A 16106-nucleotide genomic window follows, 5' to 3' on the forward strand; every position below is an offset into this window, starting at 1 on the left:
CCCAGAAGACATAGAGAATTTCTACAACGTAACAACAAAAATAATTCAAACTAAAAATGGATTTCCCGTCTCTGGAAGCAGGAAATCAGCCACAAGCAAGAGGTAAATAAGTGAACATGTCTGCGTTCCAAAGAAACCTTATGTTACGAACAAAGGCAAAGGGCCAGATTTGGAGCACAGGCAGTAATTTGCTCACCCCAGTCTACATCAATGACCAATAATTGGACATGAGCCATATATGCAACTGCAAATTTCTAGTTGCTATAGTAAAAGAAGAAAAATAGCAAAATTAATTTTAATGCTATATTATTTAACTCATTATATTCAGAATTCTACTATTTCAATATATAAAAAATAAACATTACTCAAAACACACACATGAATTTGGACACAGAATTTTAGTGGAAATGATTCATCTGAATTTAATTTTTATTAAATTTTTGGTTTAAAAAATTGATGACTGAATAAAGAAGAATGACATTATGGCATTGACTGGTAAATGAATGGAACTATCATGCCAAGTGAAATAAGACAGTCCCCGAAAGTCACAGGTGGAATGTTTCCCCTGATATGTGGAAGCTAATCAAAAATAAGTGGGGAAGGGGAGAAAGAAAGTCAGAGAAAGGGAAGAAAGGGAGTGGGAATCTCATCAAAATAGAGGAAAGTAGAGTAAACAAAGGGGATTGAGAGGGAGGAAGGAAGGACAGGAAAAGAGAAAAACAGTGGAAAAAAATCTGAATGAGATTTTGTGTGTACATACATGAATACAGCACAGTGAATCCTAGTGACAGATACCCCCTGGCCAAATGGGGTGTCCTGTCAGATCTTAAAAGGGGAGACTATTCCTGTCCCCACATTATAAACTAACAGTGCTGGAACCTACTACCATGTCCTTTGTAGCCAGCAGCCTCTACTCCCTATGGGCAAAAAGGGCTGGAATGCAGGGCAGAGGCCAGGTTCTCTTTGCCCATTTTTCTACAGTCCAGGCAGCTTTCCTGGGATTTTGTTTTCCAGCCCACAGCTGGTGTCTTTGACCCACAGTGAGAGGATCTGCAGCTGCCTGGAGCCAGGCTGAGAAACAGTGCTGGGAGTGCCAGCACTGGGTTGAAAGGATTTAAATCTTTAAGCCTTTCTTTTGGTGTCCTTCTATCCTTGCACACCAGAGGCAGTGCCTTTCTGCACCTTCAACTTAGTTCCTGACTGTTCACAGACTCCTTATCACACATTTGCATAAACGCCTGTACATACAGAATCTCTTCCATATATTTTACCTCTTGACAGACCCACTTCAACTGCAAGATTGTGTAATAATTCAGCAAAACCATTCAAAGACTACATCTTTCTCTTAGGTTTATCCCATAGATGGCCCATTCTGCCAAGATCTTTCTTCCCAAGAGATTACGGGTAAGATCAATGTAGTATGGCCCATGTATTAAAGGGTCAGTAACAGATACAAAAAACAAAAAGCAATCAAACAACCTGAGAGAACCCTTGAAACTATGGCTGACAGCCAGAAAGCTTTAAAACAGACAAACCTGCACAAAGAGAATTTCTTCCCTGACAGACCACCTCCAACTACAAGATTGCATAATAATCCAGAAAAACTATTCAAAGGGCAGATCGTTACAGTAAATCATTATCTTTTTCTTAGACCAGCTTATACCTATAGGTGGTCCTTTCTTCCACTTACTTTATCCCTGGCAGATCAACTCCAAATCCAAGATTGTACAAAAAAAAAAAAAAAAAAAAAAAACAGAGACAGAAAACCAAAGAGGACTCCTAAATCCATGGTCAACACATGGGAACCTTTAAAACAAGACCAGGGAAGATCTTTCTATAGGATCAACACAGTATTGCCCATTCTTAACAGGGCAGTAACAGATAAAAACAAAAACACAACCAGAGGGACTTCGCGAACCCAATGCCAACAAACAGATAAGAACCTAGAATAGACCAGAGGGGAGTAAATATCCCTAGGTTCTGAGTTCTTCTTAACCTTGACTCCTATACCAGTGGTGCCACAGATATTCCTATGAAAAGGAACCAGATATGTGGAATCAAGGGTCTCAGCATGAACACCAGGGGACTTACCAGATGGCCAAGGGTATCCTTTTTCTCAAAGCGGACCAAGATGGAGAAACCTGTGCCATTCAGGGAGAGAAGGCAGGAGTTCCCCTAAGCAAAAGGGGCTTAAGCAGCTGCTGGGACAGTCCCTCAGTCCCTCCCTTTACTCACAGAAATAGCTCCTCTGGTTTGATTGGAGACAAACTCACCCATTTCCTTACTCTGTAGTAGTTGACTCTCAACAAGTTCGCCAGCCACTTTGCATCCTCAACATGGAAGTGAAATTCCTTGGAGAGCCAGGCCTGCTCAAGAAAGCTGGAGTGGGAGCTGCTCTCAGGTCCCATCTGGGGTACCAAGTTTGTTAGTGAAAGCTCAGTCCTTGTCCCCGATGCCAATCCAATAACATGGTTTGAGGGGAAAAAAAAAAAAAGTTTATTGCTTTGCTAGCAAAGGAGCACAGGGGACTCCTGTCCCAGAGCCTATGATTCTCCCCATCCTAGGGAACAGGGTTTTTTTTAAAAAGGCGAGTCAAAGGCTACATTCTATGTGTTCTCTGTTGAAGTTGCAATTCACTTGTTACTTTGGCAGATAGTCATTTCTGAGATCTTCTGGTGCCATCCCCAAAGTCTGAATTACTTTGTTCCCCATGGGGGGGGGTACGTGCTCAAGGACAGATAACTCTGCCTAGTATGGGGAAGTGGGGAAGAAAGGCAATACTATTTTCCCTGAGATTATAAGCCGGGAGAGGTTAGGGAGGAGCAGGGAGGGAGGAAAAGAAAGAAACATGTCCATTTTAAAAATAAGCTGCAGTGGTAGAGTAGCAAGGGCTATTTTCAAAGCATAAAGTGAACCACTGTTACAATCAGATTTACTCCCATCATCACTATGCTTATGCCCTCCTTAGGGCTCTGTAAAAGTAGTTTTTTTCCAATGTATTTGCAAGCTAACCCTTCAAAAATTGGCCTCTGAATAAAAGACAGCAGGAAAAATAAAACAGGATTAAAAACCCTCTAGTTAGATAAAACAAGACTGGTTGGAGAGGGAGAAATATAGATACATATTAATTTAGGTGCACAAAACCACAGGTGATTTCACTTTAAAAAAAAAAATTTCAAGTTCAAAAAACGATTTCCCCTGCCCCCCCAAATTGGCTGCAATTACCCTAGTAAAGGAGCACACAGAACATCTTCATCAGACTAGAGTGCACTTTTGGATCAAATTAATTAGCCCAGATATTGAAAGAATGTGGGAGCTTGGAAATCGTCAGGAAAAGTTTGTGGTTTTTTTGTTTTGTTTTGTTTTTAAGAACAAAGAAAACTTATACATATGCGATTTTTTCATTTTCCTTCCCTGTGCCTATCTGGAGAGAAGAGAAAACACCACAAGAATTAGGGTTTTCCTTGATATTCTTGGACCTGTCTTGTTAGCTTCCTGAAACTGGGTCCTAGATGCACTGTCTCTAAAGTAGCCTCTTAAATGTTCTCAAAAGGTTTGGGACCTGGAGCAGTTGGCTTTTCTAGATTCATTATTGTAACAATGAGAGAGCAGAAACTCAGAGTATAAGAAAGTGCCATACCTGTTTGGATATAAAAGTGATACTTTTTCCTCTGGGCTTGAACTGCTTTGGACAATTGTTTATGCAGGTCTGGTTGTAAGATGGAGGTATAGTTTATTCTTTCCTCAAGAGCTATCTCCTTCTGTCTTCCAATTAGTATTTGGGCCAAGCTTGAGTACAGAAAATTAGACATTTTCCCCCAGGGTTTGAAGGTCAAAGGAATTCCAGTGTGAGTGCTTGTGTATTGTTAGTCATTGTGAAAGAGTAGAGACCCCCTTATAGAAAGAAAAAGGTGGAGACTCTCTGACATAAAACAAATATATCTAGTTAAGATTGACCAAACCAAAATGGGTGTGAATAAAATCTTTGAGTTGTGCTGACTATGGTAAATACAGGGACAGAAATATCCAAGATAAAATAATGTGGCCATGAGTTAAGAACATTGTGACCATTTCTGTGAAGCAACCCATCCCTCCAGAGGCCCCAGAAGCTGCTGGTTTCAGATATGGATAGTCTAGCTTCCCCTGCCTAGCCTGCCCTGCTAACCCGCTTGGTTCGGCCTGAAATAGATAAACTGAAGCTTGCTGTTTGCATTCCTTGAAAAAAAAAAAAAAAAAGACCCCTATTGTAAGCCTGCCAAGATTTTTTATGGTTTTCACTTTAAAAACCAGCTTGCTGAAGTCACTCCCCACTACTGCTCCCCTTCCTTGGAGTGGTGGTCCTGATGGGTCAGCCTGTTTTTTCTCTTTCCCCCAAATAAACTTTTTTCCTACTTTAGTCTCTGGTGATCTCACTACATGTTGATAACCAGACCCCTTAACAGCCATCTCAAAGACAAGGGAAAGAAGGTGACCCTTGATATCCCATGGACCTCAAAGTCATTGGCAACCATTCCTTGAGGCCTGACTAGGACTCGGGCCAGTGGGATTAGTTGCCCCTTACTGACACATCCCTCAAAGTCCCCTCACTTAAAGTTTCCTTTATCTCCTGTGATCCTCAAAACATTAGCGATCACGTATTGAAGCCTGACTAGGATTTGGGCAGGATGGATTTGGTCACTCCTTACCATTGCAGAATTCAAAATTCCTTTTGTGTTCTTTACTTCTTAAATGGAGAAACCCTAAGTTTTGTACTGTGGTTATTCCCATCTATGAAAGTAATGTTGACTGCATGGAGCATCCCAGAAGAGACAAGCCAATAGCTTTTTTTGCCTGTTGTACTAAGGGAGAAACATGTTCCTGAGATCCATGTGTCTTAGACAAGTTTTCAGTTTTTCTAAAGTCTGATTTTGCCATCTTACACATAATTAGGGCTGCTGTTCTGTCCAATTTGTTGTAAAAAGTAATCTAATTTACACAGCTGGGAATAATGTCCTCATGGTAATAGACCCAAGATTTGAGACCCTTAACCTAGAAGGCAGGGAGACAGTGGACAAAATGTCTTAGAGCAATTAAAAAGAGAGCCACGAGGTTTTCCTAGGGAAACTGGCATAGTGAGAAACCTAGGGACCCACTATTCTTCCTGAGAGAATAGGATCATTTTCCCCTATAGTCTGAGAAAGTATGAACTGGCAAAACTGAGTATCAGTGGGACAGGGTCTGAAACAGCTCCATTTTCCTTGGGGAGGACAAGGCAGATAGAAAAAGAAACAAATGGGTAACTCACGTTGGGCTCTGTCTTGGAGTCATCAGATTGAAGCAAGAGCAAAGGTCAGGCAGTGTAGATCAATGCATCTGGTCAGGTCAGGAAGATGGAAATGGAAGCTGAATCAAGTTGGGAAGATGGAAACTGGTTCAAAGGGAAATGGAATGTTAATACCTCAGGATACTTCCCCTCCCCCTAACCAATAACCAAAAAGTCACCTGCTTCCCTCCAGGGAGCTTGTCCCTCCCATCAGGGAATTATTAATGAGTATTCCCAGGGTACCTCCCCCTGAGTTGCCCCTCTCCCTCCTTTTCACTAAATGGGAGGGGACATGAGAAGTAGGAAACCTGGAAATTATAAAAAGGACAAGATTCAACCCCCTCCCACAGACACCCAGCTCTGGGCCTCCTCCTCTGCAGAGAAGTCTGTGTTACTATTTTTTAAATAAAACTTGTTTCCTGGGTGTTCAATCTTCACATCTGGGGAAGCAGAACTCTGTCACCGGTAGCCAGAGGTAACAAGATCATGCTGAGAAGTTACCTCAGCCTGTGATCCAAGAAACTACTAAGTGAAGCCCTCTCTCCACCATTGGTCGAAAGGCCATGAAAGGAGATTAAAGTGGAGAAAGAGCTTCCATGTGAGATTGATTGGCATTCGACCATCTCTAGAGACCCTGTATTCACACTGGGGAGTAGCCCTAGCCAGACACTTAGGGTGCTTCTAAGAGAGAACTCAGTTTCTCAGTCAAAGGGATTGCTGTGGAATGAGACTGAAGCAAGATCAGACCAGCATTCTCTCTGCCAAAGGTAGAGAAGTATTGATAAGTGTAAGGGATCCCACAGAAACCACGCGGGACACGGGAAATCACATAAGGGAGTTTATTAAGCAAACAGAGTGTCTCCCTGCAGGGTAAGAGAGAAAATGAGAGGAAAAGAAAGGGAATGAGAAAGGGCACATGCAAGAAAGTGTGAAAGCCAGGAGGAGAGAGAAAGTGAGGAGGAAAGAGATAAAGATGAGGAAAGATGGTGGGGTAGCTACAGTAAAGACGTTGAATTCCGCCGGGCTAACAGGGGACCAATATCGGACAAGGATACTTGCAAGCTGACTGATGAACCAATAGCTGGCTAGGATGTTCACAGATTGACAAGTGGTTGGGAGGCAGGGAAAATGGCTGCAACAGAAAGGGCGGTGGAGCAGCTTTATACATTACAATAAGTCTCACTGAAGCAAAGCCTTTCCCCTAAGTCCAGCAGTCAGGCTATCTGCTTTTAACTGGCTGATGGGGTCCCAGTAATTTTGATAGTGACAATGTACAAAATGGAGTATGAGACTCCTGGAAGAAAAGTAAAGTGACAGAGTATATTAATCTGTTTCACTCACCCTTATGACGATCCCCATATGGGCCACCAAGATGAAAGCTGAATTTTGAGATGAGACTAGATGACAACTTTCTTCTGGGCTCTTGTCTTGCAAAATTTTGAAGAATAAAATCCACAATCACGGAAAGAAAGAGTTAAAGGCAGTAGGATTTATTTAAAAGAGAACTCCTACAATGCAGGAGGGAGCCTGATAGCAGAAAAACCCACTTTGGTGTGTAGCTTAGGAGTTTATATATGCTTCTGGGTAGAGCATGTGGCTAAATCTATGTAAAATGGGCATTGAAAAAGTATCAAGGCTATTGCCTTCCTATAACTTCCATCTGGGTTCACCCCCACCTTCCCATTTCCCCACCTCTGGGACAAAGGAGTTGGCTGGAGGTGTTCCCACTGGTGAGCCTCAAGGTCATTCACATTTGAAATAGGCCTTGATGATGCTCATTATTATTTCCACCAGTTACCTCCAGGTGTGTTTTCTGTGATTGAATAAGATATTGTTAGGGGACAGAGAGATGAGGATGGGGAACTGTGGTTAAAAGAATAATTCTATAAAGTAGGTCCACTGTGCTGATTTCCACATGCTTTCTTTTTCAAGAAGCAATTTTTCTGCAGCCCTGCCTGGTCTAAGTGGACAAGATATGTCACATTCCTTAGCAAACTACCTGTTAACTGCAGGAGAAATGCAGGTCCAAGATGATGCAGATGGGAGGAATCCGGGAGACTTTTGTGAGCAGATCCTGAAACTCTGGGAGAAAAGGATGGTTCCTCCTAAACATAAAATTTGTAAGAATGTAAGGTTAAAAATCCAATTAGAACCAATCAGCAAGGCCAAGGTGACCTAGAGTTGCCATTGCAGTGGGTATTTGAAAGTCTGATGTAATCTTGATAACAGTCAAAAGTTCAGAGGTGGACCTGGGCAGGATTCTGGAAAATTCTCTGGGAACCCCAATAAAACTGGAGTTCAGCCAGGTGTGGTAGTGCATGCCTTGTAAACCCAGCAGCTCCGGAGGCTGAGGCAGGAGGATCTCGAGTTCAAAGCCAGACACAGCAAAAGCAAGGTGCTAAGCAACTCAGTGAGACCCTATCTCTAAATAAAATACAAAATAAGGCTGGGGATGTGGCTCAATGGTCAAGTGCCCCTGAGTTCAATCCAGGTACCAAAAAAAAAAAAGAAAGAAAGAAAAGAAACAAAAAACTGGAGTGCAGGAGAGGCACGTTGTCATTGTCCCTCTCTTCTCTGAGAGGACCCACTCTCACACTTGAGAGTGGCCCCTTTCCCTTTTTCTATTCCTTCAATAAACTCATTCCTGTTACTCTGAGTGACATGTCTGAAATCTTTCTGACTTGTCTCATGAATCAGGGCATGAAGAACAGGTCTTTGTGCTGTCTCAGTTTCTCAGAAGTCCTCTGCTCTATAAAAATATTCTTATTCAATATTGTTTGGAGTACCTCAAAATTAAAAGATTTAAAAATTATAGGTACCCTATTTAGAAACCTATATAAAAAATATTAAAAGCAAACAAAATAACTAGCATCACAATATAAAGTAAAACTCTGTCAGATGCTAGCTAATTGCTTAATTCTAGAAAACTTCAAACTGGCCTTTTTTGTGTGTGTGTGGTGCTGGGGATTGAACCCAGGGCCTTGTGCATGTGAGGCAAGCACTCTACCAACTGAACTATCTCCCCAGCCCCAGACTAGGGCATTTTCTTTAGGATAATTTTTATACAAATTCCATAGACTTATTCTTGCAAACAAATATTTCTGTAATGAAACTGCCATCATATAACACTGAAGGAACCAAACTATATATATATATAAATTAACTATTTATTGGTGCATAACTATATATAGCATGTGGGAAGTTATTAAGCATCTAGCATTAATGTTACAAATGTACTTTATAAAATAAGTGAGAATAAAGGCACAATCGTTATGACATCATAGGTGCTATCAGAATTGTACTTGAGATACTATTATAAAGTAGGCCACTCGCTGGGATAGAAAAAAGTAAATTTCTCATGTGTGGGAGGTGAAAGATTTTAGTTTTTCTTCCCCAGAAAAATAGGAAACACAGACTTTAGCGATGAAAATGAAATGACAAAATAATAGTTTTCATTGAAAATATTTTCTTTCTGGATACAAGGTCCTAGTAAAAACACTTCTTTTTTTTGTGTTTGTTTTTGGTACTGGGGAGTGAATCCAGAGGTGCTCAACCACTGAGCCACATCCCCAGCCCTTTTTTGTATTTTATTTAGAGCCAGGGTCTCACTGAGTTGCTTAGGACCTCACTAAATTTCTGAGTCTGGCTTTGAACTCATGATCCTCCTGACTCAGCCTCCTGAGCCACTGGGATTATAGGCATGTGCCACCACAGCTGGCTGGTAAAAGTACTTCTAATTTGATCTTTTAATTCCCATTTCAATCCATTCTATATTTATGACTTGGATATGATTTAGAAAGTTATAGGAAGTAATGCATTTTTCCAAAACTGTAATATTTCACAGAATATAAAAATATAATCTGAAACTTAATGTTATATAAGATTGGGCATAAACTACCATTATTCTACATCCTCATAATGAGATTTCATAGTATGCATAAAGAACAAAACAAACTATGTGTGAACATGCATTCATTTAGTAAGTTCAAAGTGAGTGAAACAATATAAAATAATTCCTTGACATTCATAAGCAATAGTTCTCAAGACTTGAATTAACACTTACATTCACAGACTTTAATGTACTCTAGCATTAATTTCACCACCCTGTTCAAAAATATTACTAACATTTCTTAAGTCTATTCTAAGTTAAATTCTCTATTGTTATTTCTTATACAAATTTTCTGGGCATAAAAGGGAGAATTTAGTCATGTATAACTTATTAGAACAAATTTTAAAATTTTAAAAAAGGAGAGAATTTAATTCTGATATCAGAATAGGCCTTGAGTCTGAGACACTTGTTTAAAACAATAGTCTACATGTAACAGTGGTCCACCTCATGCTTTGAATATATAGCCTTTGCTCTGCTTTGAGGCTTATTTTAAAGGGACATAGTTTGTTTTTATTTTCCTCTGTTCTCCCTCTCCCTCTCTCTAACCTGGGGACAGAAAACAGGATTATCTTTCTTTTTTTCCATTTTAGGCCAAGAGTTATTTGTCTTTGAGCACACATCCACCACAGAAACCAAGTAATCGAGACTTCAGGGATGGTACCAGAAGAGTGGATATCTCCCAAATTCACAAGTGAATCCCAACCCCTCACAGGGAACACCCAGAATGGATAACTTTTTTAAATCCTCCATTCTCCTGGAGGGGCAGAATCACTCACTGCCTCTAGGACAGGAGTCCCCTGTGCTTCTCCTTTGCTAGCAAAGCTATAAACCTTCATTTTCTTTTTTCTCAAAACTGTGTCCTCCTTATTAAATAGGCATAAGGGACTAAGCTTTTGGTACTATATATACATAACCAAAACCTATAAGCTGATAGTCACATACAAAATGCATACAGTGCTTTCTTCAACTGGATTTTCCATAGATTTTTATTACATGAATATTACTGGAAGAGAAATGAAAATTTTAAACTCTATTAATATTTCATAAGTATACATACAGGTAACAATGTCTGTTAGCAGTTGTCAAACCTTTGAATTCGTATTTTATTTTTTGCATTTATTGGAAAAGTTTCAAACCCAAAGTAGAGTTAAAAGACCAGTATGATGAATAAACATCCCAACTATTAATTGATCATCATATCATCATAACAGTTCTATCTGTCTCTCTCCATGCACACACATAAACATAGCTCTTTTTTATCAATTAGAAATTAGGCTGAGGTCATATTTTATCCCTAAACAGTTCATGGTGCCTCTTCATGCAATAAAGACATTTTTCTACATACCTATGTCACCACCATTACCATGCATAAGAAAATACTACTATTTGTTATATTAAAACTTTCATCATTTTCCCCAAAATGTATTTTTTTGGTTACTTTTTTTCCTATGATCCAATCTATTTCAACTATTATGTTTGCTACAATGACTTTTTTTTTCTTGGTACTGAGGATTGAACCCAGGGCTGCTCTACCATTGAGCAAAAACCTTTGAGACAGTGACTCACTAAATTGCCCAGATTGGCCTCAAACTTGCAATTCTCCTGCCTCAGCCTCCTGGGTAGCTGGGGTTATAGGCATTTGCTATTGAGACCTGCCCCACTACAATGTCTCTTTAGCTTTCTATGCTCAGAAAATGTGGATTACCTGCTTCCTACTTTTTAAAATTTATTTATTTTGATTCATTGTAAACAAATGGGGTAAAACTTATTTTTGTGGTTGTACATGAAGTAGAGTCATACCATTTGTGTAATCATACATGTACATAGGGTAATGATGTTTGTCTCAATCTGTTATTTTTCCCTTCCCCCCACCCCTCCCATCCCTCTTTCCTCTATATAAACCATCCTTCCTCCATTCTTGCCTCCCTCCCACCCCCCATTATGTATCATCATCTGCTTGTCAGCAAGATCATTCAGACTTTTTTTGGGGGGATTGGTTTATCTCACTTAGCATGATATTCTCCAACTTCCTCCATTTTCCTGCAAATGCCATAATTTTATTCTTCTTTATGACTGAGTAATATTCCATTGTGTATATATACCACAGTTTCTTTATCCATTCATCAATTGACGGGCATCTAGGTTGGTTCCACAACTACTTTCAATGGCATTGAATCCTTTGCAGATTCAAAAGACAGTTGTTTTTCAGTATGTTCCACACTCAGAATTTATCTAAATGTGTCCTCATATTTAGATTCAAATCAAATATTTCCGGCAAGGAAACCAGATAGATGATGTGAAACCTCCACTGTTGTCTCATTAATAGGCACATAATGTCAGGTCATAAAATTTAGCAATTTATGAGGTGACCATTTATCTTTCCATTGTAAGGTTGTATTTCCAATTTGTAATTAATAATTAAGTGATTATAAATGTCTCACTCTTCATACTTTTTTGCCATATGGTTTCATCATTGATACATGAATCTATTATTATATCAAGGGTTACAAAATACTGAACCTCAAATCCTGAAATTCCCTTTATAGTTATTTGATGAGATAATTTGGTAAGGAAAAATTTTTTTTAAAATTTTTCACTCTAATTTCTTTTTAAAATTCTCTTTCCTTATTCATGGAAATTTTTTATAAATTTAATTTATTATCACCATTTTTTCTTTAATGCTGATGGCGCACCAAATTCACACAATTGAACTCACCTTGAAGGTAACGATTGAATGCCTTTGACATGATCTCATTTGTGTCTGAACACTTCTTGCTCTTGGATCATCTTGTACTTTGTCTGTCTTTCCTTATCATCAGTCATATCTCTATGTCACTTTCCGACTAGAATATGTGTTTCATGTGTTCAGTTGAGTTACCTGCAGACTTAAAAACATAGTGATAAGACAGGTGTTTCATTTTGTGAAAATTGAACTATGTTGTTTTGATTTATTATTTCTATAACCTATGCTTCAATAAACATCATCTCCCAAAAAAGTCCATTCTTGCTGATGACTCCTCCCAAATCTAAATATCTTATACATATTTAGTTCTTGAGTTCCAGGCTTAAATTTTCAACTACTTACCAAATATTTCCATTACTATGAACTATAGACAACTAAAGTCAAGTTATTCAAGTGCAATCCTGTTCCTACTTACCTATTTCCTCTTTCTGCAAGTAGAATCACAACACATTCAGTTTTCCAAAACAGATTTTCCTTCTCTATATAACACAGGTCCTGAGTCAGGCCTAGATTACACCTATTTTCTCTTTCCCAGACATGCATCTAAGAACTCAGCTAGTGCATGCAACATTTCTGACCCCAAACACTATAGTTGTCTGGTCATTTCCAATATTCTTTTCATTAACTTTCTTTACATTTCCTGAAAATATCATATGCTCTAGAATATTTCACCTTTTTTTCACTCAATATAAATACACCCCCATACCAATCTTGTCCACCTGATTAACTATTTTAAGAATAAATCCATATTACCTTACCTAAATCTTCCTAACCTTATCTTCTGAGAGATTCCAGGGGTAGATTTATTGGTTATATTTTTACCTTTTGTTGTAATTGTTTTCTCTCTTATTTATTATAATTATTAAGAAAAAATCACAAGACTAATAAATGTTTAATTACAGTAATTTATACATCAGAAATTACAAAATGAACACATGAAATATTTGTTTACTAAATAGGTTGAGAGATGAAGAAATGGAACACTAGTATTTGTATGACTAATGACAAAGGAATAATGGCAAAATGAGAGTAACAACTTTAATACTCATTTTATTTTAATTGAGAATGAATGTTTAAACTGGTGTGAAATTCATCCTGTCAAAGTTATGAAGCTTCAGGAAGAACACAAGTGAAGCATTAAAAAGAAAAAGAACAGCAGCATTTAATCAGGCAAATTTGTCAAAGCAATCTAGAATATTAGGGGGTTGCAGAGGCAGCAAGCCATATTTTCCTCTTATTGATCCATAGGGGACCAACTCCACCAATGCTGCATAACTTCCTATACTCTTGTAATAAACACACAAATTCACACCCACATAAATACAAAAGTAAACACCAGAACTTGATAGTATTCTATCGATGACTGTAAACATATTTTGCTGAGAATTCTTTTAGAAATTAAACTATTAATTTTCATATGAAATATATGTGACATGCACTATTATAAATTTTAGCTAGTCAATTTATAAAGGTAGATTTAATCAACTTTAAAAATTCAACTAAATGTAATTAATAAAAGTATCAATTTTAGAAATGCAGTCCTCGGAATGTAGATGTAAAATTTTTGTCATAAGACATGAAACCAGAAAAAATCACATCTTGGAGAATTGCTCTATATTATTTGATGAATTTGCTCAAGTACGGATTTAGGTTGAAATGGGGGAATACATTACAAATTTTGAAGGACCCTAGAGGTTTTACCTATTTTCTTCCATTTGTGTATGTATGCAAATGTATATACATTTATATTCTTTATCATAATTCTTTGTCAATATATCTTGGTAGATGGAAAAAGCAAACCAAGCCAAATCAAATGATATGAAACAACAATTTTTTAAAGCCTATCACAAAGGTTTAAACTGAATCAGGTTTTACCACAGAAGCAAAATGTACAGATCAGAAAACAAGTCTATTTGGATTGTGCAAAATTATACTCAAATTGTCCATTATCTTTTCTATTGAAAAAGAAAATGAATCCAATGCCAAGTCATGGCAAAACTAAGTCTGTTGACCATCAAATCCAAATCTCATCAGTTTTCAGTTTCACATTTTCAAGTAGCTCTGGCACAAATCTCTAAATGACTATGAGTACTCATAACATTCTTTAAACTACATTTCACAGTTCTAAATTATCGAATCACTATAAATTAGTGCTTATTAATGTGAATCACAGCTTAGCAATTTTAGTTTTCATATTAAGTATTAACTTTAATGAAAATAAAAGTACGTATGATCTATTAAAACTCCTAGGGGGAAAATATTTAATTTCCTTCTTACTTAGTGAATTCATTGCAAATAGAAGCAATATTGTGACCTAATGAGTAGTAAGCAAAGTATATTGTATTGACTTGTCTACATGTCTACATTGACTTAGCAGTAAATCAACAAAATCTGGACTGTAACCCATGGTGGTGCTGCAGTCATGGAGAAGACTAAAAGGCCAGCTTTGTTCCTGTTGCTTTATTCCCTAATTAGAAAATGAAATACTGTGCTTTACTGGCCCCCTAGAAAAATTAATGAAGAGAAAATGTAAATACCCAATGATTAATGCTTTATGTTTTGGAATTCCATATGGGACACAAAAGCTGCATAGTCCTTTGAAACAACACTTACTTGCTTAGATTCAACAGATTTGAGATCTTATATGGCAAGGTCTGTGCTAAGTATTATGATAATGTATCAATAAAAAGTAACATATCTTGTCTATGAAGAGTTCAAGCACTAGTATGTTAGAAAAGTATTTATAAAATGGCTCAAATGCAAAGATTAATGAAGTAAGAGCTATAGAAAAATTTCAAGTTGCTATAGATAAGCAGATGATTGAAATACCTTTTTTTACCTCCTGAGGCTGCAAAATGTTTCTTTTCATGAGGAAGTGGCATTTGAAAGGCCCTTCACTGACAAGTCTTTCATAGAGGTGGAGAAAGGAACAATGTAGAAAGATTCATTTTCAATGCATAAATAGTGAATGTTCAGGTGCTTTCAAGACATAGTGCATCATTCTCCAGGATGATCATGGAAGAAAATGAAAAAACAGGGCTTGGAAGGAAGATAGCATATTGCCATGCTTAGGAAATGGCAATTAACAGTATATGCAGGGCTGGGGATATAGCTCAGTTGGTAGAGTGCTTGCCTTGCATGCACAAGGCCCTGGGTTCAATCCCCAGCCCCGCAAAAAAACAAAGAACAAAAAGAAAAAAAAAAACAGTATACGCAAACATAAGACTGGGATCCTAATTAGAATAAGATATACTCTATGTATATGTCAAAATATACTCTACTGTCATGTATATCAAAAAAGAACAAATTAAATTAAAATATATACATTAATAACAAAACAATTTTCTTCAAGAGAAGGAGTGTCATGGTCAGAAGCTGAAGTTTATGCTCACACTAGTACTTATAGAATGTTAATATAAAAAGTGAACACATTCTCCAGCAAAACAATTATAATTGGTAAAAAGTACTAAAGTTTGATGCCCTTACTCATAAGGCAAGGGCTATACCCCAGAAAGAGCAAGAGGGTCCCAGTGACCTTTGTACAGCTCACCCACTGGATAAAAGTTCTACACCAGGAATTCCACACAGAATGGAAAAAAAAATACTTGTGAATTATATAGCTGATAAAGGGTTTATATCAAAAATATATGGAGAACCAATATATAAAGAATTCTTACACATCAATAGTAAATAAACAACACAATTAAAAATGGACAAGAGGTCTGAAAAAAATATTTCTCCAAAGAAAACAAAGGACCAATAATCCTATGAAAACTATTTGATATCATTAATAGTCAGGGAAATGTAAATTGAAAAAATGAGATATTTCTCATATTAATATGGCTATCATAAAAAAGTAACAAATGTTGATGATGATGTGGAGATTTCTTAGAACTCTCATATACAGCTGTTGGAATTGTAGAATGGTGCAGTCATTTTGAAAAAAAAAAAAAACAGCATCACATTCCCCCTAAAGGTAAACATGCATATTCTTTTTTATTTCACAGTGCTGGGGATTGAACCTATGGCCTTATGCTTGTAAGGCAAGCACTCTACTAACTGAACTAAATCCCCAGCCTCTAAAGACTAAATATGGAACTAAAGAATGCCATATGTCCCAGCAATTCGGCTTCTAAGTATATACCCAAGAGAATTTAAAACATTTTACACAC

The sequence above is a fragment of the Sciurus carolinensis genome, chromosome X (genome assembly GCF_902686445.1).
Source record: "Sciurus carolinensis chromosome X, mSciCar1.2, whole genome shotgun sequence".
Lineage (NCBI taxonomy): Eukaryota > Metazoa > Chordata > Mammalia > Rodentia > Sciuridae > Sciurus > Sciurus carolinensis.